Here is a 26,594-nt window from a genome sequence, read left to right as displayed (position 1 = left end):
CTTACCAGAAGACCATGAGGGAGGGGAAGGAACAACAAAAAAAGAAAGGTTGGAGAGGGAAGGATCCAAACATAAGAGACTTTTAAAAACTGGGAACAAACTGAGGGTTGATGGGGGGTGGGAGGTGGGGGAGGGTGGGTAGTGGGTGTTGGGGAGGGCACCTGTTGGGATGAGCACTGGGTGTTGTATGGAAACCAATTTGACAATAAATTTCATATTAAAAAAAAAAAAACAATAACTTTTCCTAAGCCTGTTGATTAGAACAAAATTCAGGCTTGCACACCAAAGCTGGATGAATGTGTTAATGATTATTACAATCAACTCCAAATTGTCTTTAAGTAAAATTCTGATCTTCTTTTAGATGTTGAATCCACCTAGGTAGCATTTAACTCTATGTTTATCAGAGGGTTAAGGTTTTCTCTTTTAGTTAAAGAGGAGCAGAATGGAATGGGAAGTAACCCACTCCAAATATACTTAATATGGCAAGCCAACTCACGCCCTACATGAGTCAACTAGAAGAAAGATTGCTAAAATTCTCAATGTTCAACTCCAGAAAATGAAGACCCTTGAACAAAACCAAATAGCCTTTCTTCTATTATTGAATTAAAAAAAAGAGAGAGATTGTTACAAATTTAAATGTTCCATGCATCCTCAGCCCTCTGGTCAGTCTTTCCAAAGCCCTCTGAATTGCCAGTGACATGGTCCAGGGAACTACAAGGGCTCTTCCCAATCCTTCTTCTTAATCAGCTCAGAAAAAACACTTTTCAGATTGGTAATTAATCTCTCCCTGTCCTTATTGATATCAGACCTACACTCTCAGCGCTTAACACCCCTGATATAAAGCAGTCCCTGTCTTGGAGCACTAAAACAGCTCAAATACTGGGGGTGTCTAATAAGCTTCAATAGTTTCCTGCCTCTGAGCATATTTTCTTTTATCTAGGCCCCTTGAGAGACACCCATCCTTTTTCTCCTTTGTTCTTATGCCCTTATTCATTTATCGGACCAAGATTTCTTAGAAAAGTATCATAGCAAAATCTCTCCCGAAAGGGGGAAATCATTCCAGAACTTGACAGTTGTAACCAAAGTAGCCAACTAGGGGAATTAAATGACCATTCGACATCTTTTTTTGTTCTGTCTCTGACAGCACTATTGCTGAGTCTGCGGACACTGATTATTTATTCTTATTAGATCTGATACCATCCTCTTTATGCAAGAAAATCCTCAACTTATATGGGCAGAATCTACACTGCATCTCCCATCAGGATTTAAATAGATCCTTTAAAGCCTCCTCCCATAATAATCAATACCTTATAAAGAAGTCCTTCAAGGCATCAAGCCCATTATAAAAGATTATAAAGCTCAGGGTCTAATTACCCCTTCCAATGGTCCCTGCAACACCTCTGTTTTACCTGTGAGAAAACCCAATGGCCACGGATGGAGGTTTCTCCAAGACCTCTGAGCAATAAATACAAATAACCACAGTTATCCCCCAGTACCCTAAAGTTCATAACCCCCATGTGCTAACATCCATTCCCACTGAGAGCAAACTCTTCACTATAATTGTTTTATGCAGTGCATTTTTAGTATTCCAGTTGATAAAGATAACCAATATATTTTTTGTCTTTTACAGGAAAAAACAGAAACACACCTGGACAATAATGCCCCGGGGATTCACAGAGAGTCCTTCCCACCTTTACAAATCTTAAAAGCTGATTTAGATGATATAAAGTCTTCTACAGGCTCTAATTTATTACGGTATACAGATGATTTGCTTCTCCCTTCCCCTTCCTCAAACCTCTTCACAGAAAATTTCTTGGCCTTAAAGGACACAAAGTCTCCAAAGAAAGATTACAGTTTACTCAGGCTCAGGTTAGATACTTAGGGAATTGGATCTCAAAACAAGGACTGCATTTGATCCAGAAGAAACTCCTCACAACTGCTTAATACCGGCAGGTTACCTTTTCAATCCCAGTGAAAATTTACAGATAACTCCTCTAACCAATACACGTTGTTCATAGTTTCCTGATGGTTCTTATTTAAAGGATAAAAATGGTAAATATTGTCCTGGGTATGCTATTGCAACTCTCTTTGAAGTCATTGCAGTCATTGCAGCACTTTTACCTTTGGCTATTACAGCTGAATTATACACCCTTACTCAAGCTTATACTTTAGCCAAGGATAAAACCACAAATATTTATACTGATAGTCAGTATGCCTCTGGAGTAGCTCATGATTTTCAAATATTATAGAAACAATGAGGTTTCCTTACCCCCAATGGGGATAAGATTTAAAATGGCTCCTATGTACAACATTTATTAGATGTCATACTTTTGCATGTGGCTCTAGCTGTTATTAAGGTTCTGGGGTATTCCAGACTCAACTCCATAGATGCCAACAGAAGCCACCTCACTGATATATGTACCAAAAATGCTGCTTATAATGAGACCAATAGCCAAATCTCTGTCATGTTCCAAAGGGATGTTCTCCCAAATGATAAGTTTTGGGAAAATTGACCAGAAAAAAATTGGGGAAACATGACCACAGAAAAGGAGAAGCAATATTGGAAATTTATTAATTATTGGTTTGATAAAAAGAGAGAGAGAGAGAGAACTCTGGTTTTGGCCAAATAACAATCTGGTTATTCCAGTAATTCTAAAATTCTCAATACTTGTAATTGTAACATGCATTAAGCCATTGGTGTACTGACAAAATGACAGCATTCGTGGACCCATATTGGTGGAGAACAGTTAATAAGACCATAAGAAGGGCCTACCTTACTTGTCCCACTTGTCCAAAGTATAATCCAGGAAAAGCTGTTCATATGGATGGATTTCATACAACTTCTCCATCTCGTAGCTTGTATGTTTTCTCACTGGACCAAATCTTTTCCTTCGTGGATAGGCTTGCATCTCTTCCGTGGCTAAAATTCTGTTAGAAAAGATTATCCCTACCTGGGGAACCCCTCTAAAACTTCATGGTGATCAGGGAACCCATTTTACCTGTCAGGGGGTTTGACAAGTTTGTGCTGTTTGGCCAGTTTTACAACACTTTCACTGTGCAGTGATAAAGGTATCTTCTGTTACATTGCTGAGGTGACTTTGAAAATCACCTAAGGGTAGGGGCTAGTTGCCAGTAGGTACAACAATGTGTTCGGAACCTTCAGGTCCACCCTGAAATAACAACATCCCGGGAAGGAAGAGGGGCTAGGGTTAAACCAATCACCAACAGCCAATGATTTGATCATGCCTATGTAACAATGCCTCCAGAAAAACCCAAAGGGATGGGTTTGGAGAGCTCCTGGTTGGTAAACACACAGAAATTTAGGGAGAGTGATGAAGTTGGAGGTGGCACAGAAGCTCTCACCTTTTCCCAAACCTTACCACATGTATTTCTCCTGTCTCACTATTCTTCTTTATATCTTTTATAATAAATTGGTTACCTGGAAAGTAAAATGTTTTTATGAGTTTTGTGATCTGCTCTAGCAAATTAACCCAATGGGGGCGGGTTGCTGAAACCTCCAGTCTATAGTCTGTTGGTCAGAAGCACAAATGACAAACCGGACCTACAGTTGGCATCTGAAATGGCAGTAGAGGGCAGTCTTGTAGGACTGAATCCTTAATCTGTGGAATCTCCAGGTAGATAGTGTCAAATTGAGTTGAATTGTAGGACACACAGTTGGTGTTGAAGAATTGCTCATTTGTGGGAAAACATCACACACAAACTTCATTGGGATTGGGATGCTCAGAACCATTATAGCTATACTTAAAAAAAAATTAAGCAACACATTTAATAATTTTTTCAAATCAGTGTGAAGGACGATGTGTTTCCCATCTTTCACCAGTATGACTTCTGCCTGCCTCAGTAATGGAAATCATGACCACAGGTCCACACAGCCTAATCTCCACATTTAGTGAGTGAGTGTGTGTGTGGGTGGGTGGGTGGGGGGGGGGGTTGGTCCCTACTTTTTATTTGATTAAACAAGAAAATCCTGATGAAAATTATAAGTCAACAGGATAGTAGCATGTGTTGACAGCTGTGTATATTTCTATATTTTCAGATAAAATGTAAACCCTAAGTTATGGAGAAGTCTCTCCTATCACTTTCAGAATTTTCTTAGGCTTTAAGTCAATGAGAATTCCAAAGAGAGAAGTTTGGGTGCTGAGATTCAAGGATAGTAGCAAATGGACTCCTAGCCCTGTCTTTGATTGCATTTGATCAAAGATTCTATGCTGTGCTGCACCATTTGGATGTGTGTTAAAATATGTCTAACAATGCATCACTTGTTTCTTTGTCTTTCTTTGATGAGTAAAGAACATCTTAAAGTCTGGGGGAAAGTTTGTAACACAATTTGGTCTTAAGAAATTCCCAAAGCCTGTCCTTAATATTTAAAATTGTGCTATTTTGGTCCTAGCGGGACAGGTTTAGTCTCTTTAATATGTGGAACAATATATTGCTAAGATGTGAAGCTTGAAAAAACTACTTGAAATTTTAAAACTGGACCTACAAGTTATCTTCTGACTCTGATAAAATGCTTTAAACCGCGTTAATTTTTAAATCCCATATGATTACAATGGAATACTACTCAGCAATAAAAAGGAAAGAAGTATTGATACCGACAACAATATGGACGAATCTCAAAATAAAATCTTGCCTTTTGCAACAACGTGGATGGAACTAGAGTGTATTGTGCTAAGCAAAGTAAGTCAGTCAGAGAAAGACAAATACCATGGGATTTCACTCATATGTGGAATTTAAGAAGCAAAACAGATCAACATAAGGGAAGGAAGAAAAAATAAGATGAAACAGAGAAGGAGGCAAACTGTAAGAGACTCTTAAATACAGGGAACAAACTCAGGGTTGCTGGAGAGAAGGCGGGGAGGGGGGTATCTGCTAAATGGGTGACAGCATTAAGGAGGGAAGTTGTTGGGATGAGCACTAGGTGTTATATGAGCGATGAATCACTGGGTTTTACTCCTAAAACCAATACTACACTGTACGTTAACTGACTTGAATATAAATAAATAAACAAATAAATAAAGGTAATTATCTTGAGTGAAAGAAGCCTAATGAAAAATAACAAATTCTATGTGATACGATGTATATAAAATCTTTTTAAAATGCAAACTAACATATAGTAACAGAAATAAGATCAGTGGTTGCCTGAGGATGGAAGAGAGAGGATTAAAAAGAGGCACAAGGTGGCAAAACTGGATACCCACATCTAAAAGCTTGAAGCTGGCCCCTTACCATTGCCTGAGTGGCCTTAAAAGGGGTGAACTTGATGGGGAGTGTGCTCTCAGAGCCAAAGATTGGCTGGAATAAATGAAGACCATGGTGCAAGGTCTTTTCCCCTTCTGACATACTATCATCCTTGGATTGTATTATATACTCAAATTTTGTCTGTCTATTGCTTTACAAACTAACCCTACTCAAGAATATTTCTTTAGCTAGCCTTAAGAAGAAAAAATATTTTATTTAATAAACAAACATGTGCCCAGATGCAATGCCGAGGAGACAATTATTGTATATCTTTATAATTAGCTCAAAATGGCTCAAACATGTACAAAAAATAACTCAACTGGCTCAAAGACCTAAGTGAGTTAGTTAACCTACAACACCCTTTGAAAATAGGAGAAGCTGGATTCCTGAAAAATTCATTACATTGGATTTGGCAATCATTTCATGGATATGACACCAAAAGAACAGACAACAACAACAACAACAAAAAATAGATAAATTGAACTTCATCAAAATTAATTCTGTGCATTGAAGGACACCATCAACAGAGTGAAAAGATGGAACAGGAGAAAATATTTGCAAATCATATATCTGATAAGAGGTTAATATCCAGAATATCTAAAGAACTCTTACAGCTCAACAGCAATAGCCACAGTTTTTTAATGGGCAAAAGACATTAAATAAATATACATATATAATATATTTATAATGTATATATTTAATATAATATATAATATAAATATATTTAAATATATTTAGTATTTATAATATATAAATATATATTATATATTTAATAAATTTAAATATGTTTAAATATATTAAATTTTATATTATATAATTTATATATAATATATATATATTCCAAAGATATACAGATGGCTATAATATGTATATTATATTATATTATATTATATTATATTATATTATATTATATATATTCCAAAGATATACAGATGGCTAACAAACACATGAAAAGATGTTCAACATCACTAATCATTAGGGAAATGCAAATCAAAGCCACAATGAAAAACCACCTCACAACCATTAGGATGAACATTGTCTTTTTTAAAATATAAAATAACAAGTTTGGGGAAGGATATGGAAAAGTTACAGCCCATGGGCACTATTAATGAAAATGTAAAGTGCTGTGGCTTCTATGGAAAGCGGTTTGGTGGTTCCTCAAATAATTAAAAATAGAATTGCCATATGACCTAGGAATTCTACTTCTGCTATGTACCCAGAAGGTACTGAAAGCAGAATCTTGAAGAGATATTTGTACACTCATGTTCATAGAGATATTATTCACAATAGCCAAAGGATAGAAGCAATCCAAGTGTCCATCAATGGATAAATAAAATGCTAATGAAATAGTGCTTATTCAGCCTGAAAAAGAAAGAAATTCTGACATATGCTATAATGTGGATGAAACTTGAGGACGCTATGCTAAGTGAAATAAGCCAGGTACAGAAAGACAAACACTCTTTGATTCCACTTAGGTGAGGTACCTAAAATAGTCAAATTTATAGCGACACAAAGTAAGATGGTGGTTACTAAGAGCTGGGAGTTGATGGGAATAGGGAGTCATTGTTTGATGGATATAGAGGTTCAGTTTTGCAAGACAAAAAGAGTTCTGCAGAAGGATGGGAGGAATGGTTGCACAAAAATGGGAATGTGCTTGATACTACTGAACTATACACGTAAACATGATTAAGATGACACATTTCATCTTATGTGTACTTTACCACAATTTAAAATAAAAATAAAAATTCATGGGACTGGGGGCGCCTGGGTGGCTCCATCGGTTGAGTGTCCGACTTCAGCTCAGGTCATGATCTCACGGTCTGTGAGTTCGAGCCCCGCGTCGGGCTCTGTGCTGACAGCTCAGAGCCTGGAGTCTGCTTCACTTTCTGTGTCTCCCTCTCTCTCTGCCCCTCCCCCATTCATGCTCTGTCTCTCTCTGTCTCAAAAGTAAATAAACATTAAAAAAAAATTCAAAGGACTGATTTCTCCCTAACATTACTTTAGTGTGAAAGGAGTCTCCTACTAACGTATATTTCCATACAGCACTGCAAAGATGAACACCAAGAGGCCATGATTTTGTCAGATTTAAAATTTTCTCTCTCTCCTTCAGCACTTAATCAAGGTTAAAAGGTATATTGTTACAAACTGCAGCATCCGCAACAAATAAAGTATATGTAGACCAACCTCTTTAGGGAAATGCTCCATCAGCAGCGATCCCACCCAGTTTTCTGCCACTCACAGGGTGAGCATTAATTGCAAACAAACAACCAAACCTCATTTTCTGTTACTTGGGGTTTCAGCAATAAACAAAAATCCATCAAGCACGTCTCCCTCATATATGCACTGCAAAGAGCCTAGGGCTGATTCAGACTTTCAACATCATTGATTTAATCCAAGTATAAAGTGGTGTGTTTATTCTGCCACACATGATTTAGTCATTGATATTCCACCATATACTTCTGAGACTATACAATGTCCAAGCTGTTCCTTGGTAAAGGGATTTTGGCCTTACCTTATTCTTCAGGCATAACATTTGCCAAAAGCTCAGGGTAGCCTATTCAATAGCCATCAGTCCTGCTATTTCTTCCTGGCTAGCACAATTACTTCTGTTATTAGGCTTCTAAAAGGCAGGTGACTACTCTCTCAGCACTCATGTAACCTAGGGATGGAACTTACTTGAATCAAGGTCCACAGGACCTAAGGGGGAATCTGAGGATCTACGGAAAAGATTTATTTCCCTAATAATAAAGATGAGAGGAGAAACTGCATGGGTTTTCAAACTTGGGAATCGCCAGGATGAACTCTGAAAATTGCCCCTGTGCACAGAGGGTCAGGAGAGACTGAAGAAAGAGGTAGGCTGCTCCAGACTGGTAGGTGGCAGGGTTAATAAGCAAGAGATTGTTTTGGCAGCCACAGGACAAGTATATCTCCACACCCACCTGCCATGATTTAAGAGTTTGTGTACAGAGGAGGGAGTTAAGATGGAGGAGTTGTACGGGGACTCTGAGTTTGTCTTGTCCCTGAAACATGGCTGGATCAGCATCAAACCATTTTGAACACTTAGGAAACTTATCCGAGGATTAACACAACAATCTTGCATAATTTGAGTCACAGAACTTGACAGGTATGTGGTGTGAAGGGTGAGTTGGGGGAGAGAAATGCCACAAAGATGCGGAGGGTAGGGAGCTGTTTTTTCAGAGAGAGGACGAGACAGAAAGAGAAAGAGGGGGAATGCAGTGTATCGGGATCGTGCAAGAAAATCACTCCACCCAATAGTACCTGGAGAGAAAGTGAGAAAGGAAGAGTGAAAGCACTTGCAGGGGACTGGACAAGAAGTATCCAGTGATGGGGATATAGGAGAGGGTTTCAATACCACCAGGTTTTGTTCTATTATCTATTATTGTTCTATAAGCAGTGGAGTGCAGAGTCTTCAGGTTCAGAGCTTAGTGCCTGCCAGTGGTCTGGTAAGGAAATAGGTTGAATCCCCAGGAGCAGGCAGTGTAGTCTGAGGGGTCCAAGTGCCACATGGGAAGTGATTAGAGTGCATTTGGTAGAGGCCATACATCCTCCCCTTGGGCAAAGATCCTGGCGGACTCCTGAGAACGACCACGTTTGCTGATATTGGGACAAAGACGTCAGAGTGTGGCAAAACTTGGTGCCAGCTGTGTGTTGCGATTTGCCATGAACTCTGAACCTCTGTCACTGCACGATCATGCAAATATTTTCTGGGACAAGCTGGCACCTGGCCATTGCTCCACAAGACCCTCCCCCAGAGAATCAGCACGGGTCTAAGATGCGGGTGGCTCTAAAGTGTGGGGTTTTGAAACACAGCCCCATCTGAGATAAAAGTCTGGAGGGAGGTGCCACTTGGCAGGGAGACAGCTTGGACATGGAGAAGGTAGATGTGGGGAGTGGGTGGCGGTCTGAGACAAGCGAGGGGTGCTTGATCACAGATCAGTGAGAGCACAAAGTTCCTGTACCAGAGACTAGGGGCCTGAGTGAATCAAATTTCACCCTGAGCGCATGTGGGCACATGTGCACCCACATGTGTACTAGCACACACAGATGCACCACAGTAGCTAAGCAGTGCCACCAAGTGGAAGATGGAGCTGTTACACCAAGTCCTTCCCAACTTCACCCTCTGAGCACATCCTCAGAAAACCAGCACAAATCCCTCCCACCTGCTTAGTCTAAGAACTATAGTGTGCTTCAAAGTTTCAGTCCTAGGGGAAATTGGATGTAACTTCATTCAGGTCTCATTCTGTTTTTTTTTTTTTTAATAAAATTTATTGTGAAATTGGTTTCCATACAATACCCAGTGCTCATCCCAACAAGTGACCTCCTCAATGCCCGTCACCCACTTTCCCTCTCCCCCACACCCCCATCAACCCTCAGTTTGTTTTCTGTATTTAAGAGTCTCTTATGGTTTGTAAATTCTGTTTGCTGGTTCATTTATTTGTTCATTTTCTTTATTTCTGTTTTTGCTTAAATTGTTTTCTTTTTTCTTTCTCTTCTTTCTTTCTTGGATATGGAAAGAGCAAATTCTTTTTTATTTTTATAAAATTTTTAAAATTTTTAAATTTTATTTTATTTCCTTTATTTTATTTTATTCTTTTCTTTTTTTTCTTTTCTTTTTCAATATATGAAATTTATTGTCAAATTGGTTTCCATACAACACCCAGTGCTCATCCCAACAGGTGCCCTCCTCAATACCCATCACGCACCCACCCCTCCCTCCTACCCCCATCAACCCTCAGTTTGTTCTCAGTTTTTAGGAGTCTCTTATGGTTTGGCTCCTTCCCTCTCTCTCTTTTTTCTTTTTCATTCACCTCTCCCATGGTCTTCGGTTAAGTTTCGCAGGATCCACATAAGAGTGAAGACATATGGTATCTGTCTTTCTCTGTATGACTTGTTTCACTTAGCATAACACTCTCCAGTTCCATCAACGTTGCTATAAAAGACCATATTTCATTCTTTCTCATGGCCACGTAGTATTCCATTGTGTATATAAACCACAATGTCTTTATCCATTCACCAGTTGATGGACATTTAGGCTCTTTCCATAATTTGGCTATTGTTGAAAGTACTGCTATAAACATTGGGGTACAAGTGTCCCCTATGCATCAGCACTCCTGTATCCCTTGGGTAAATTCCTAGCAGTGCAATTGCTGGGTCATAGGGTAGATCTATTTTTAATTTTTTGAGGAACCTCCACACTGTTTTCCAGAGTGGAAACAGTTCCCATTTGTCCACATCTTCGCCAGTATCTGTATTCTCCCGATTTGTTCATTTTAGCCACTTTGGCGTGAGATGGTATCTGAGTGTGGTTTTGATTTGTATTTCCCTGATGAGGAGTGACGTTGAGCACCTTTTCATGTGCCTTTTGGCCATCTGGATGTCTTCTTTAGAGAAGTGTCTATTCATGTTTTTTGCCCATTTCTTCACTGGATTCTTTGTTTTTTGGGTGGGGAGTTTGGTGAGCTCTTTATAGATTTTGTATACTAGCCCATTATCCGATATGTCGTTTGCAAATATCTTTTCCCATTCCGTTGGTTGCCTTTTAGTTTTGTTCATTGTTTCCTTTGCAGTGCAGAAGCTTTTTATCTTCATGAGGTCCCAATTTTCATTTTTGCTTTTAACTCCCTTGCCTTTGGGGATGTGTCAAGTAAGAAATTGCTGCAGCTGAGGTCAGAGAGGTTTTTTTCCTGCTTTCTCTTCTGGGTTTTGATGGTTTCCTATCTCACATTTTAGGTGCTTTGTCCATTTTGAGTTTATTTTTGTGAATGGTGTAAGAAAGTGGTCTAGTTTCATTTTTCTGCATGTTGGTCTCTAGTTCTCCCAGCAGCACCACTTGCTGAAGAGACTGTCTTTATTCCATTGACTCTACTTTCCTGCTTTGTCAAAGATTAGTTGGCCATACTTTTGTAGGTCCAATTCTGGAGTCTCTATTCGATTCCATTGGTCTATGTGTCTGTTGTGCCAATACCACGCTATCTTGATGATTACAGCTTTGTAGTAGAGGATAAAGTCTGGGATTCTGATGCCTCCCGCTTTAGTCTTTTTCTTCAAAATTACTTTGGCTACTCTGGGTGTTTTGTGGTTCCATACAAATTTTAGGATTGCTTATTCTAGCTTCGAGAAGAATGGTGGTGCAATTTTGATAGGGACTGCATTGAATGTGTAGATAGCTTTGGGTAGTATTGACATTTTAACAATATTTATTCTTCCAATCCATGAGCATGGAATGTTTTTCCATTTCTTTGTGTCTTCTTCAATTTCCTTCATAAGCTTTCTATAGTTTTCAGCATAAATATCTTTTACATCTTTGGTTAGGTTTATTCCTAGGTATTTTATGCTTCTTGGTGCAGTTGTGAATGGGATCAGTTTCTTTATTTGTCTTTCTGTTGCTTCATTATTAGTGTATAAGAATGCAACTGATTTCTGTACATTGATTTTGTATCCTGCGACTTTGCTCAATTCATGTATCAGTTCTAGCAGACTTTTAGTGGAGTCTATCGGATTTTCCATGTATAATATCATGTCATCTGCAAAAAGTGAAAGCTTGACTTCATCTTTGCCAATTTTGATGCCTTTGATTTCCCTTTGTTTTCTGATTGCTGATGCTAACACTCCTAACACTATGTTAAACAACAGCGGTGAGAGTGGACATCCCCGTCGTGTTCTTTTTTTTTTTTATTTTTTTTCTTTTTTTTATTTATATATGAAATTTATTGTCAAATTGGTTTCCATACAACACCCAGTGCTCATCCCAAAAGGTGCCCTCCTCAATACCCATCACCCACCCTCTCCTCCCTCCCACCCTCCATCAACCCTTAGTTTGTTCTCAGTTCTCAACAGTCTCTTATGCTTTGGCTCTCTCCCACTCTAACCTCTTTTTTTTTTTTCCTTCCCCTCCCCCATGGGTTCCTGTTAAGTTTCTCAGAATCCACATAAGAGTGAAACCATATGGTATCTGTCTTTCTCTGTATGGCTTATTTCACTTAGCATCACACTCTCCAGTTCCATCCACGTTGCTACAAAAGGCCATATTTCATTTTTTCTCATTGCCACGTAGTATTCCATTGTGTATATAAACCACAATTTCTTTATCCATTCATCAGTTGATGGACATTTAGGCTCTTTCCATCATTTGGCTATTGTTGAGAGTGCTGCTATGAACATTGGGGTACAAGTGCCCCTATGCATCAGTACTCCTGTGTCCCTTGGATAAATTCCTAGCAGTGCTATTGCTGGGTCATAGGGTAGGTCTATTTTTAATTTTCTGAGGAACCTCCACACTGCTTCCAGAGCGGCTGCACCAATTTGCATTCCCACCAACAGTGCAAGAGGGTTCCCGTTTCTCCACATCCTCTCCAGCATCTATAGTCTCCTGATTTGTTCATTTTGGCCACTCTGACTGGCGTGAGGTGATATCTGAGTGTGCTTTTGATTTGTATTTCCCTGATAAGGAGCGACGCTGAACATCTTTTCATGTGCCTGTTGGCCATCCGGATGTCTTCTTTAGAGAAGTGTCCATTCATGTTTTCTGCCCATTTCTTCACTGGGTTATTTGTTTTTCGGGTGTGGAGTTTGGTGAGCTCTTTATAGATTTTGGATACTAGCCCTTTGTCCGATATGTCATTTGCAAAGATCTTTTCCCATTCTGTTGGTTGCCTTTTAGTTTTGTTGGTTGTTTCCATTGCAGTGCAGAAGCTTTTTATCTTCATGAAGTCCCAATAGTTCATTTTTGCTTTGAATTCCCTTGCCTTTGGAGTTGTTTCAAGTAAGAAATTGCTGCAGCTGAGGCCAGAGAGGTTTTTTTCCTGCTTTCTCCTCTAGGGTTTTGATGGTTTCCTGTCTCACATCCAGGTCCTTCATCCATATTCAGTTTATTTTTGTGAATGGTTTAAGAAAGTGGTCTAGTTTCATGCTTCTGCAGGTTGCTGTCCAGTTCTCCCAGCACCATTTGTTAAAGAGACTGTCTTTTTTCCATTGGATATTCTTTCCTGCTTTGTCAAAGATTAGTTGGCCATACGTTTGTGGGTCTAGTTCTGGGGTTTCTATTCTATTCCATTGGTCTATGTGTCTGTTTTTGTGCCAATACCATGCTGTCTTGATGATGACAGCTTTGTAGTAGAGGCTAAAGTCTGGGATTGTGATGCCTCCTGCTTTGGTCTTCTTCTTCAAAATTACTTTGGCTATTCGGGGCCTTTGGTGGTTCCATTTGAATTTTAGGATGGCTTGTTCTAGTTTCGAGAAGAATGCTGGTGCAATTTTGATTGGGATTGCATTGAATGTGTAGATAGCTTTGGGTAGTATTGACATTTTGACAATATTTATTCTTCCAATCCATGAGCAGGGAATGTCTTTCCATTTCTTTAAATCTTCTTCAATTACCTTCATAAGCTTTCTATAGTTTTCAGCATACAGATCCTTGACATCTTTGGTTAGATTTATTCCTATATTTTATGCTTCTTGGTGCAATTGTGAATTCGATCAGTTTCTTTATTTGTCTTTCTGTTGCTTCATTGTTAGTGTATAAGAATGCAACTGATTTCTGTACATTGATTTTGTATCCTGCAACTTTGCTGAATTCATGTATCAGTTCTAGCAGACTTTTAGTGGAGTCTATCGGATTTTCCATGTATAATATCATGTCATCTGCAAAAAGCGAAAGCTTGACTTCATCTTTGCCAATTTTGATGCCTTTGATTTCCTTTTGTTGTCTGATTGCTGATGCTAGAACTTCCAGCACTATGTTAAACAACAGCGGTGAGAGTGGGCATCCCTGTCGTGTTCCTGATCTCAGGGAAAAAGCTCTCAGTTTTTCCCCATTGAGGATGATGTTAGCTGTGGGCTTTTCAAAGATGGCTTTTATGATGTTTACGTATGTTCCTTCTATCCCGACTTTCTCCCTATCCTTTCTCTTATGAAGAAAGGATGCTGAATTTTGTCAAATGCTTTTTCTGCATCGATTGACAGGATCATATGGTTCTTATCTTTTTTTTACTAATGTGATGTATCACCTTGATTGATTTGCGAATGTTGAACCAGCCCTGCAGCCCAGGAGTGAATCCCACTTGATCATGGTGAATAATTCTTTTTATATGCTGTTGAATTCGATTTGCTAGTATCTTGTTGGGAATTACATCCATATTCATCAGGGATATTGGCCTGTAGTTCTCTTTTTTTTTCTGGGTCTCTGTCTGGTTTAGGAATCAAAGTAATGCTGGCTTCATAGAATGAGTCTGGAAGTTTTCCTTCCCTTTCTATTTTTTGGAACAGCTTGAGAAGGATAGGTATTATCTCTGCTTTAAACGTCTGGTAGAATTCCCCAGGGAATTCTGGACTCTTATTTGTTGGGAGATTTTTGATAACTGATTCAATGTCTTCGCTGGTTATGGGTCTGTTCAAGTTTTCTATTTCTTTCTGTTTGAGTTTTGAAAGTGTGTGGGTGCTTAGGAATTTGTCCATTTCTTCCAGGTTGTCCAATTGTTTGCATATAATTTTTCATAGTATTCCCTGATAATTGCTTGTATTTCTGAGAGATTGGTTGTAATAATTCCATTTTCATTTGTGATTTTATCTATTTGGGACATCTCCCTTTTCTTTTTGAGAAGCCTGGCTACAGATTTATCAATTTTGTTTATTTTTTTCAAAAACCAACTCTTGGTTTCATTGATCTGCTCTACAGTTTTTTTAGAGTCTATATTGTTTATTTCTGCTCTGATCTTTATTATTTCTCTTCTTCTGCTGGGTTTGGGGTGTCTTTGCTGTTCTGCTTCTAGTTCCTTTAGGTGTGCTGTTTATTTTGTATTTGGGATTTTTCCTGTCTCTGGAGATAAGCCTTGATTGCGATGCATTTTCCTCTCTGGACTGCCTTTGCTGCATCCCAAAGCATTTGGATTGTTGTGTTTTCATTTTCATTTGTTTGCATATATTTTTAAATTTCGTCTCTAATTGTCTGGTTGACCCATTCCTTCTTTAGTAGGGTGTTCTTTAACCTCCATGTTTTGGAGATTTTCCAGACTTTTTCCTGTGGTTGATTTCAAGTTTCATAGCATTGTGGTCTTAAAGTGTGCATGGTATGATCTCAATTCTTGTATACTTATGAAGGGCTGTTTTGTGACCCAGTATGTGATCTCTCTTGGAGAATGTTCCATGTGCACTCAAGAAGAATGTTCCATGTGCATTCTATGCGATGCAGAGTTCTAAATATATCTGTCAAGTCCATCTGATCCAATGTATCATTCAGGGCCCTTGTTTCCTTATTGATCCTGTGTCTAGATGATCTATCCATTGTTGTAAGTGGAGTATTAAAGTCCCCTGCAATTACCGCATTCTTATCAAAAAGGTTGCTTATGTTTGTGATTAATTGTTTTATATATTTGGGGGCTTCTGTATTCAATGCATAGATATTTATAATTGATAGCTCTTCCTGATGGATAGACCCTGTAATTATTATATAATGCCCTTCTTCATCTCTTGTTACAGACTTTAATTTAAGTCTAGTTTGTCTGATATAAGTATGCCTACTCCAGCTTTCTTTTGACTTCCAGTAGCATGATAGAAAGTTCTCCATCCCCTCACTTTCAATCTGAAGGTGTCCTCAGGTCTAAAATGAGTGTCTTGGGGCGCCTGGGTGGGGCAGTCGGTTAAGCGTCGGACTTCAGCCAGGTCACGATCTCGCGGTCCGTGAGTTCGAGCCCCGCATCAGGCTCTGGGCTGATGGCTCAGAGCCTGGAGCCTGTTTCTGATTCTGTGTCTCCCTCTCTCTCTGCTCCTCCCCCGTTCATGCTCTGTCTCTCTCTGTCCCAAAAATAAATAAACGTTGAAAAAAAAAAATTTAAAATGAGTGTCTTGTATACAGCTAATAGATGGGTCTTGTTTTTTATCCATTCTGATACCCTATGTCTTTTGGTTGGCGCATTTAATCCATTTACATTCAGTGTTATTATTGAAAGATATGGGTTTAGAGTCATTGTGATGTCTGTAGATTCCATACTTGTAGTGATGTCTCTGGTACTTTGCGGTCCTTGCAACATTTAATTCACAGAATCTCCCTTAGGATCTCTTGTAGAGCTGGTTTAGTAGTGAAGAATTCCTTCAGTTTTTGTTTGTTTGGGAAGACCTTTATCTCTCCTTCTATTCTGAATGACAGACTTGCTGGATAAAGGATTCTTGGCTGCACATTTTTTTCTGTTCATCACATTGAAGATTTCCTGCCATTCCTTTCTGGCCTGCCACGTTTCAGTAGATAGGTCTGTCACTAGTCTTATCAGTCTCCCTTTATATTTTAGGGCGTGTATATCCCTAGCTGCTTTCAGAATTCTGTCTTTATTCTTGTATTTTGCCAGTTTCACTATGATATGTCGTGCAGATCGATTCAAGTTACATCTGAAATGAGTTCTCTGTGCCTCTTGGATTTCAATGCCTTTCTCCTTCCCCAGATCAGGAAACTTCTCAGCTATGATTTGTTCAAGTACACCTTCAGCCCTTTTCTCTCTCTCTTTCTCTTCTGGAATTCCTATTATATGAATATTGTTCCGTTTCTAATTTTCCCCTCATAGTCCTGGATTTTTTTTTATCTCTCTTTTTCTCAGCTTCCTCTTTTTCCATAATTTTATCTTCTAATTCACTTATTCTCTCCTCTGCCTCTTCAATCCAAGCTGTGGTCGCCTCTATTTTATTTTGCACCTCATTTATAACATTTTTTAGCTCCTCACGACTATTTCTTAGTCCCTTGATCTCTGTAGCAATAGATTCTCTGCTGTCCTCTACGCTTTTTTCAAGCCCAGTGATTAATTTTATGACTATTATTCTAAATTCTTGTTCCATTATATTGGTTAAATCGTTTTTGATCAATTCGTTAGCTGTCACTACTTCATGGAGTTTCTTTTAAGGAGAGTTCTTCCGTTTCATCATTTTGGATAGTCCCTGCGGTGGCTCCAAACTGCAGGGCTCTTCCCCTGTGCTGTCTTGAGTAGCTTGTGTTGGTCAGCGGGGCTGCAGTCTGACCCAATGTCTGTCTCTAGCCCACCACTGGGACCACAGTCAGACTGGTTGTACCTTATCTTCCCCTCTCCCAGGGGCCAGACTCATTGTGGAGTGGTGTGGCCCCTGTCTGGACTACTTGCACACTGCCAGGCATGTAGGGCTGCTTCATTGGGATCTGGTGTATTAGCTGCGGTGGATCCGCAAGATGTACAGGGGCGGGAGGTGAAGTCTTAGCTCGATTTGCCTTCAATGGGCCCCTGCGGGAGGGGCCCCGCAGCACAGGAGGGAGGCAGACCCGTCAGAGAGATGGGTCCACAGAAGCACAGCATTGGGTGTTTGGGTGGTGCCAGCAAGTTCAGTGATGGGAACTAGTTCCCTTTGTGGTTTTGGCTGGGGGATGGGAGAGGGATATGGTGCTTGCCGGCGCCTTTATTCCCGCTGAGCTGAGCTCTGTCTTCTGGGGCTCAGCAACTCTCCCTCCCGGTGTCCTCTTGCCCTCCCTGCTCTCTAAGAGCAGAATTGTTGACTTTTAACATTCCAGATGTTAAGTCCTGCTGGCTGTCAGAACTCACGCAGTCCAACCCCTCTGCTTTTGCAAAGGGCTTTGCCTTGCCAGGCGGGCTGCCCCTTCACCACCCGGCTCCCTCCTGCCAGTCCATGTAGCACGCACTGCCTCTCTGCCCTTCCTACCCTGTTGTGGGCCTGTTGTCTATGCTTGTCTCCTGAGAGTACGTTCTGCTAGTCTTCTGGTGGTTTTCTGGGTTATTTAGGCAGATGTTGGTGGAATCTAAGTGATCAGCAGGATGAGGTGAGCCCAGAGTCCTCCTATGCAACCATCTTCACTCCAAAATGAAGACATCAGGGTTTAAATCCCAGCCAAGCAACAGGGAGGCGCGGGAGTTGGCAGAACAGGACAAACTGCCTCATTTTCTCCATTGCACTGTGAAGACAACCTGAACAGAGTGGTTTGGGACACCCACTCTGTGGAAGAGAGACTGGGATGTTGCCATTTTTCTCACCATCACCAACAAGGTGGGGACTCAGGGAACAGACAGCAAGCCCACATTGGAGGTGGGACCTAACTACACCAAACCACTCCCCTTCATGTTTGATAACTGCATATCTACTGGAACAGGACTGATGCTGTAGAACCAGACAGCACTTCCTCCAGACCAGCACTGCCACTGGTCCCAAGGCACCCAGTGGTTGTGCAGTTTCTGATTTAATTTTGGACAATTTTGGACAAATATATATATATATATATATATATATATATATATATATATATATATATATTGTATATACATATATACATATATATATTTGTATATACATATATATTTGTATATACATATATACATATATATATATATATATTTGTATATATTTATTTTTTCCTTCCCCCCCTTCCTTTTCTCCTTCTTATTTCTTCCTTCCTCTAGTCTAGTTATTCTCATTGTTGGTTTGTTTAAGCAGACATATTCAATCTATTCTCTTTATACCTGTTCTATATCTCCTTCTTTATTTTTCCCTCTCTCTCTGTGGATTAAGCCATAGAGTTTCTCTGCCTGGTCAATTTTCTTTTCTTTTCTTTCTCCCTGCCCCTGTCACATCTCTCTTTGTATGGGATAAGGCTTCCTCAATCAACAATGCCACCAGCCCATTATATTGATGTAGCTGGTGTTTTTTTTTCTGTTTTTGTTTGTTTTCTTTTCTAGTGCTACTTCAGTGAACAAATCAAAGCATCCCTGGTGTGTGCACACCTGGTGCTCACTATGAGTAAGGTGACAAAACAACTAGAGTCACAACAACAGAGAGCAAGTAACACTCTCCAAAAAAACACCTCTGAATATAGTAGTGCTCACAGGCACAGGGCACATAAAATGCTTTAAAACATATAAGGGATAGAAAACTAGCCAAGATGATTAATTCTCCTCAAAAGAAATTCCAGGAAGTAATGACAGCTAAAGAATTGATCAAAACAGATATAAACAGTATAACTGAACAAGAATGTATATTGATAGTCATAAAATTAATCACTGGGCTTTAAAAAAGCATAGAAGACAGCAGAGAACCTATTGCAGCAGATAAAGGAACTAAAAAATAGTCATGATGAATTAAAAATGCTGTAATTGAGGTGCAAAATAAACTGGACTCAGTGACAGTGAGGATTGAAGAGGCAGAGGGGAGATCAGCAAAATAGAGGATAAAATTACTGAAAAAGATGAAGCTGAGAAAAAGAGAGATAAAAAAATTCTGGACCATGAAGGAAGAATTGGAGAACTAAGTGCTTCAATGAAATGGAATAATATCCATATCATAGGAGTTCCAGAAGAAGGGAGAGAGAAAGGGGTGGAAGGTGTACTTGAACAAATCATAGTTGAGAACTTCCCCAATCTAGGGATGGAAACAGACATTGAAATCTATGAGGCACAGAGAACTCCCTTCAGCCATAACTTGAATCGATCTGCACAACATACTATAGTGAAACTAGTAAAATAGAAAGAAAAGACAATTCTGAAAGCAGCTAGAACAAATGGGCCTTAACCTACAAGGGTAGACACATAAGGGGAGTAGCAGACCGATCTACTAAAACTTGGCAAGCCAGAAAGGAGTGGCAGGAAATCTTCAATGTGATGAACAGAAAAAATATGCAGCCGAGAATCCTTTATCCAGCAAGTCTGTCATTCAGAATAGAAGGAGAGATAAAGGTCTTCCCAAACAAAAACTGAAGGAATTCATCATCTCTAAACCAGCCCTACAAGAGATCCTAAGGGGACTCTGTGAGTGTAATGTTGCAAAGACCACAAAGGACCAGAGAAATCACTACAAACATGAAACCTACAGATAACACAATGACATTGAATCCGTAACTTTCAGTAATAACACTGAATGTAAATGGACCAAATGCTCCAATCAAAAGACATAGGGTATCAGAATGGATAAAAAACAAGATCTATCTATTTGCTGTGTACAAAAGACACATTTAAACTTGAGGACGCCTTCAGATTGAAAGTGAGGGGATGGGAAAGCATCTATCATGCTATTGGAAGTCAAAAGAAAGCTGGAGTAGCCATACTTATATCATACAAACTAGATTTTAAACTAAAGGCTGTAACAAGAGATGAAGAAGGGCATTGTATCATAATTATGGGTCTGTCCATCAAGAAGAGATAACAATTATAAATATTTATGCACTGAATATGGAAGCATCCAAATATATAAAACATTCACAAATGTAAGCAATCTTATTGGTAAGAATGTGGTAATTTCAGGGGACTTTAATTCTCCACTTACAACAATGGACAGATCATCTAGACAGAAAATCAGTAAAGAAACAATGGCCCTGAATGATACACTGGACCAGATGGACTTGACAGATATATTCAGAACTTTTCATCCAAAAGCAACAGAATACACATTCTTCTTGAGTGCACATGGAACATTCTCCAAGATAGATCACATGCTGGGTCACAAAACAGCCCTCAATAAATATAAAAGAATTGACATCATATCATGCCCCTTTTCAGATCATAATGCTATGAAACTTGAAATCAACCACAGGAAACAGTTTGGAAAACCTCCAAATGCAGGGAGTTAAAGAACATCCTACTAAAGAATGAATAGGTGACCAGGAAATTAAAGAAGAAATTTAAAAATATATGGAAAGAAATGAAAATGAAAACAAGACAGTCAAAGCCCTGTGGGATGCAGCAAAGGCTGTCCTAAGGGGAAAATACATTGCAATCCAGGCCTATCTCAAGAAACAAGAAAAAACCCAAATACAAAATGGAACATCAAACCTAAAGGAATTAGAAGCAGAACAACAAAGAAACCCCAAGGCCAGCAGTAGAAGAGAAATAATAAAGATCAGAGCATAAACAATCTAGAATCCAAAAACACATTAGAATAGGTCAATGAAACTAAGAGCTGGTTTTTTGAAAAAATAAACAAAATTCATAAACCCCTAACCAGATTTCTCAAAAGGAAAAGAGAGAGGACCTAAATAGATACAATCACGAATGAAAATGGATTTATGACAACAAATCCTCAGAAATACAAGCAATTATTACAGAATACTAAGAAAAATTATATGCCAACAAATAAGACAACCTGGAAGAAATGGACAAATTCCTAGACACCCACACCCTACCAAAACTCAAACGGGAAGAAATAGAAAATTTGAACAGACCCATAACCAGTGAAGAAATTGAATCAGTTATCAAAAATGCCCCAACAAACAAGAGTCCTGGGCCAGATGGTTCCCAGGGGAATTCTACCACACATTTAAAGCAGAGATAATATCTATCCTTCTAAAGCTGTTCCAAAATAGAAACAGAAGGAAAAATTCAGGACTCATTCTATGAAGCCAGCATTACTTTGATTCCCAAACCAGACAGAGACCCCACAAAAAAAGGAGAATTACAGGCCAATATCCCTGATGAATATGGATGCAAAAATTCTCAACAAGGTCCTAGCAAATTGAATTCAGCAGCATATAAAAAGAATTATTCACCATGATCATTCCTGGGCTTCAGGGCCCAGGGATCATTCCTGGGATTCATTCCTGGGCTTCAGGGCAGGTTCAATATTTGCAAATCAATGTGATACATCACGTTAATAAAAGAAAGGATAAGAACCATGTGATCCTGTCAATAGATGCAGAAAAAGGATTGGACAGAATACAGCATCGTTTCTTAATAAAAATTCTCAGGAATGTTGGGATAGAAGGAACATACTTAAACATCATAAAAGCCATTTATGAAAATCCCACAGCTAATATTATCCTCAATGGGGAAAAACTGAGATCTTTCCCCTGAGACCAGGAACACGACACGGATGTCCACTCTCACAACTGTTGTTTAACATAGTGTTGGAAGTCCTAAAATCACCAATCAGATGACAAAATGAAATAAAAAACATCAAAATTGGCAAAGAAGTTGAGCTTCCACTTTTCGCAGATGACTTGATATTCCACATGGAAAACCAGAAAGACTCCACCAAAACACTGCTAGAACTGATAGATCAATTCAGCAAAGTCACAGGGTACAAAATCAATGTACAGAAATCTGTTGCATTTCTATACACCAATAATGAAGAAAAAGAAAGAGAAATCAAGTCTTCGATCCCACTTACAGTTGCACCAAGAGCCATAAAATACCTAGGAATAAATGTAACCAAAGATGTAAAAGATCTGTATGCTGAAAACTATAGAAAGCTTATGAAGGAAATTGAAGAAGATACAAAGAAATGGAAAAACCTTCCATGCTCATGGATTGGAAGAATATTGTTAAAATGTCAATACTACCCAAAGCTATCTACACATTTGATGTAATCCCAATCAAAATTGCACCAGCATTCTTCTTAAAGCTAGAACAAGCAATCCTAAAATTTGTATGGAACCACAAAAGACCCCAAATAGCCAAAGTAATTTTGAAGAAGAAGACCAAGGTGGGAGGCATCAGAATCTCAGACTTTAGCCTCTACTACAAAGCTGTAATCATCAAGACAGCATGGTATTGGCACAAAAACAGACACATAGACCAATGGAATCAAATAGAGACTCTAGAATTGGACCCACAAAAGTATGGCCAACTAATCTTTGACAAAGCAGGAAAGGATAGTCAATGGAATAAAAACAGTCTCTTCAGCAAGTGGTGCTGCTGGGAGAACTGGACAGCAACATGCAGAAGAATGAACCTGCACCACTTCCTTACACCATACACAAAAATAAACTCAAAATGGATGAAAGACCTAAATGTGAGACATGAAACTATCAAAACCCTAGAGGAGAAAGCAGACAACAACTTCTTTGACCTCACCTGAAGCAATTTCTTGCTCAACACATTTCCAAAGGCAAGGGAGTTAAAAGCAAAAATGAACCATTGGGACCTCATGAAGATAAAAAGTTTCTGCACTGCAAAGGAATAATCAACAAAACTAAAAGGCAAACAATGGAATGGGAAAAGATATTTGCAAATGACATATCAGATAAAGGGTTAGTATCCAAAATCTATAAAGAACTTACCAAACTCCACACCTGAAAAACAAATAATCCAGTGAAGAAATGGGCAGAAAACATGAATAGACAATTTTCCATAGAAGACATCCAGGGGACCAACAGACACATGAAACAATGCTCAACATCACTAATCATCAGAGAGATGCAAATCACAACCACACTGAGATACCACTTCACACCAGTCAGAGTGGCTAAAATTAACAACTCAGGAAACAACAGATGTTGGTGAGGATGTGGAGAAAAGGGAACCCTCTTGCACTGTTGGTGGAAATGCACACTGGTGCAGCTGCTCTGGAAAACAGTATGGAGGTTCCTCAAAAAACAAAACAAAACAAAACAACGACCAAGCAATAGCACTAGTAGGAATTTTCAAAGGATACAGAAGTGCTGATCCACAGGGGCACATGTACCCCAATGTTTATAGCAGCGCTTTCAACAATAGCCAAATTATGGAAAGAGCCTAAATATCCATCAACTGATGAATGTATAAAGAAGATGTGGTTATGTATAGACAATGGAATAGTACTTGGCAATGAGAAAGAAAGAAATCATACCATTTGCAGCAACATGGATGGAACTGGAAGGTATTATGCTAAGTGAAATAAGTCAGTCAAAGGAAGACATATCATAGATTTCAGTCATATGTGGATCTTAACAGAGACCATGGGGGAAGGGAAGGGGGAAAATAGTTAAAAACAGAGAGGGAGGCTCTCTCTCTGCCCCTCCCCCGTTCATGCTCTGTCTCTCTCTGTCCCAAAAATAAATAAACAAAACAAAACAAAACAAAACAAAACAGAGAGGGAGGAAGGCAAACCATAACAGACTCTTAAATACAGAGAACAATCTGTGGGTTGATGTGGTGGTGGGGGAGAGGAGAAAATGGGTGATAACATTGAGGACTTAGGGCACTTGTCGGGATGAGCACTGGGTGTTGTATGTAAGCAATGAACCACAGGGATCTACTTGTGTAAGTACAACTTACACACTGTATGTTAGCTAATTTGACAATAAATTATATTAAAAAATAAAATAAAATCTGTCTTAAATGAAGAAAAAATAAAAATATTATCAAAGAAAAAAGTTTCCCCAAAACAAAATAATTGACATAGTTGGTACCCACACCAAAATAGTAATAATTAAACTTGGTCAGTGCTGTGGGTTATATCATACTCCATGCCAAATTTGAAATTCAAGTTGGTAACTTATGTTAAGTTCATAATTGACCAAAACCTGATAAAGCCAATTATTGGACAGGCAAACTTTACATTTAATATTCTATTTACCATTTATGGCATTATACCAAAATTATAAACAGACTGTGAATAGACAAAATTTATAGAGCCATGATAGATTGGATGCTAACACTGACCACAATAATTATCTTAATACTGCTTTACCATAATATGAACATTTTGGAATGCTCTATTAAACGTCTTTAAAACAAAACTTTGAACACTGTTGTGAAAGGCAGAAGGGCAATCCCTCATTCATTAACCATATCCAAATTACTCAAGGGGTGGTTTAGTGGTAGATTGGATTATATAATAACTTCTGAGGGCACTTGGAATCTTACTGAAGATATAATCCAGAAAAAAGAAACTCCAGATGTTGGCCTCATTTCCCAAGCCAGTGAGTTATAGCATATATTTGAAAGACCGAATAAGGAGGTCTTCCCAATGTTCTTCTTAGGAGCATTAAGTAACATAGATGTCAATAGGTAGAAAAAGAACAGTACAAAAGTAGTACAAAAAGTAATCTCCAGAATAAAAACACCCCTGACCTTTTTGTTCCTAAAAGCCCTGAAAATAATAATTGTTTTAACCTTTTTGATCCTGGTAACTTTAACTTACTAGTAGTTAAGCCCATGAAAATAGACAAAACCACAACAAATGATAATATGAAACTAGTCAGAGTCACTGAAGGAAAGCTTATACTAGATAACTGAAAAAAAAAAGATAGAATTGAGTCCCAACAACTGATTTAGACACAGAAACCCAGCAGCTATTAGAATTATGCTGCAAATGAGAGCAGAGTCTGATCCTTATAGGAACAGAGGATGTGCAACCCAGACCTCTTACCACCAATACTGAATTTAGTCAACATCTTAGAGTATTTGGAGAAAATAATATTAATTTACAAAGATCTTTGATTGGATAGCATAGGCCTAGACAGTAAGATGGCCTATATCTAATGCCATCCCTGAAAAACATCTCAGTGGAAAATATCAGGGAAGCTACTCATACAATAATTAAATTAAGACTGTTGGCTATGTTTGAGAAGGGACAGACACTCTCATGCTACATGTGGAAGCAACAGAAGAAATTTAAAATGTCATCCTAAAAACTGCTCTCATTGGAGAGAACAGTACTATTTACAGTATTTTCAGGCACCAGAAACACAGAAGAGCTGATTGATTTTATAAGAAGAGCAGAGCAACTTAGTCAAGAAAAAGCTATTGATAGCTTTGAGAAAGTGGGAGAAAATGGCAGAATAGGAGAATCCTGAGCTCACCTTCTTCCATGGACATTCTGAGGCAACATGTAATGCAACTCACCCTGACAGCAACCTGAAGACTGTCAGAAGAGACCTTCTGCATCTAAAAACATAAAGAGAAGGTCACATCAAGAAGGGTAGGAGGGGCAGAGACATGGTCAGGCACCAAACCCCCATCACAATGACCCATAAGTCATAAGGATATCACAGGCACAGAGGACTGAGAGGATCAAGCTCCACACCAGACACCCATGGCTCTGGGGACCTGCACGGGGAAGAAGAGGCCCCATGATGTCTGGCTTTGAAAATGAGCAGGAATTCCCTCTGGGAGCTTTGAAAATCAGCAAGGCTTAATTAACTCTGGGATACCTGAGGGCTATAGGAAATGAAGTCTTTGCTATCAAGGGGCCAGCACACTGTATCACTTTGTCAGAGCCCCAAACAGAAGCATCCATATGAAAGCACCTGGTAATAAATGAAGGAGATTTATTGACTAATTTTAGGGTGTGTGCTGTAGGGGCAAGTTTCTGCAGGAGGTTTCTCCTAAAACAGAAGTGCTGATAAGCACCATTTTTCTTGCCTTTTTTCAGCCTATCTGGCCAGAGGCGTTCAGAAGCCAGTTCTCATGCCATCCATGTTCTCATTCTAGCACTGCTTGCCTCACCCTGACATTCCCCTTTGGACCTACCCCACTCAACCCATCTGCCCTAACAGGCACTTTTCCAAAGATTCTCCTACTGCACCACACCCGACAGGCAGCATTGGTCAGGACCAGTCTCCCTCTAAAGTGACTGCTAGGGCACAGCAGGTAGTCCTGGTTGGG

At 39.1% G+C, this 26,594-nt stretch overlaps 1 long non-coding RNA gene across 2 annotated transcripts; it reads right to left on the bottom strand.

Moving 5' to 3' along the window:
* Positions 1-1,729: 1,729 nt before the first annotated feature.
* Positions 1,730-23,932, bottom strand: LOC147572999 (uncharacterized). Of its 2 annotated transcripts, XR_015245524.1 has the most exons (3): positions 23,285-23,932; positions 2,774-3,439; positions 1,730-1,835 (listed from the first exon to the last, which is right to left on the bottom strand). It is a non-coding gene; the product is annotated as an uncharacterized LOC147572999 (long non-coding RNA). The 2 variants fall into 2 exon arrangements; XR_015245523.1 differs by having other exon boundaries at positions 1,730-3,439.
* Between the last annotated feature and the right edge of the window lie 2,662 nt (positions 23,933-26,594).

This window comes from Puma concolor, chromosome E3 (genome assembly GCF_028749965.1).
Source record: "Puma concolor isolate L17-30 chromosome E3, mPumCon1.1.hap2, whole genome shotgun sequence".
NCBI classification, from domain to species: Eukaryota; Metazoa; Chordata; class Mammalia; order Carnivora; family Felidae; genus Puma; species Puma concolor.
The sequence above is the reverse complement of the archived record's forward strand: the minus strand, read 5'-3'. Positions and strand labels throughout refer to the sequence as shown.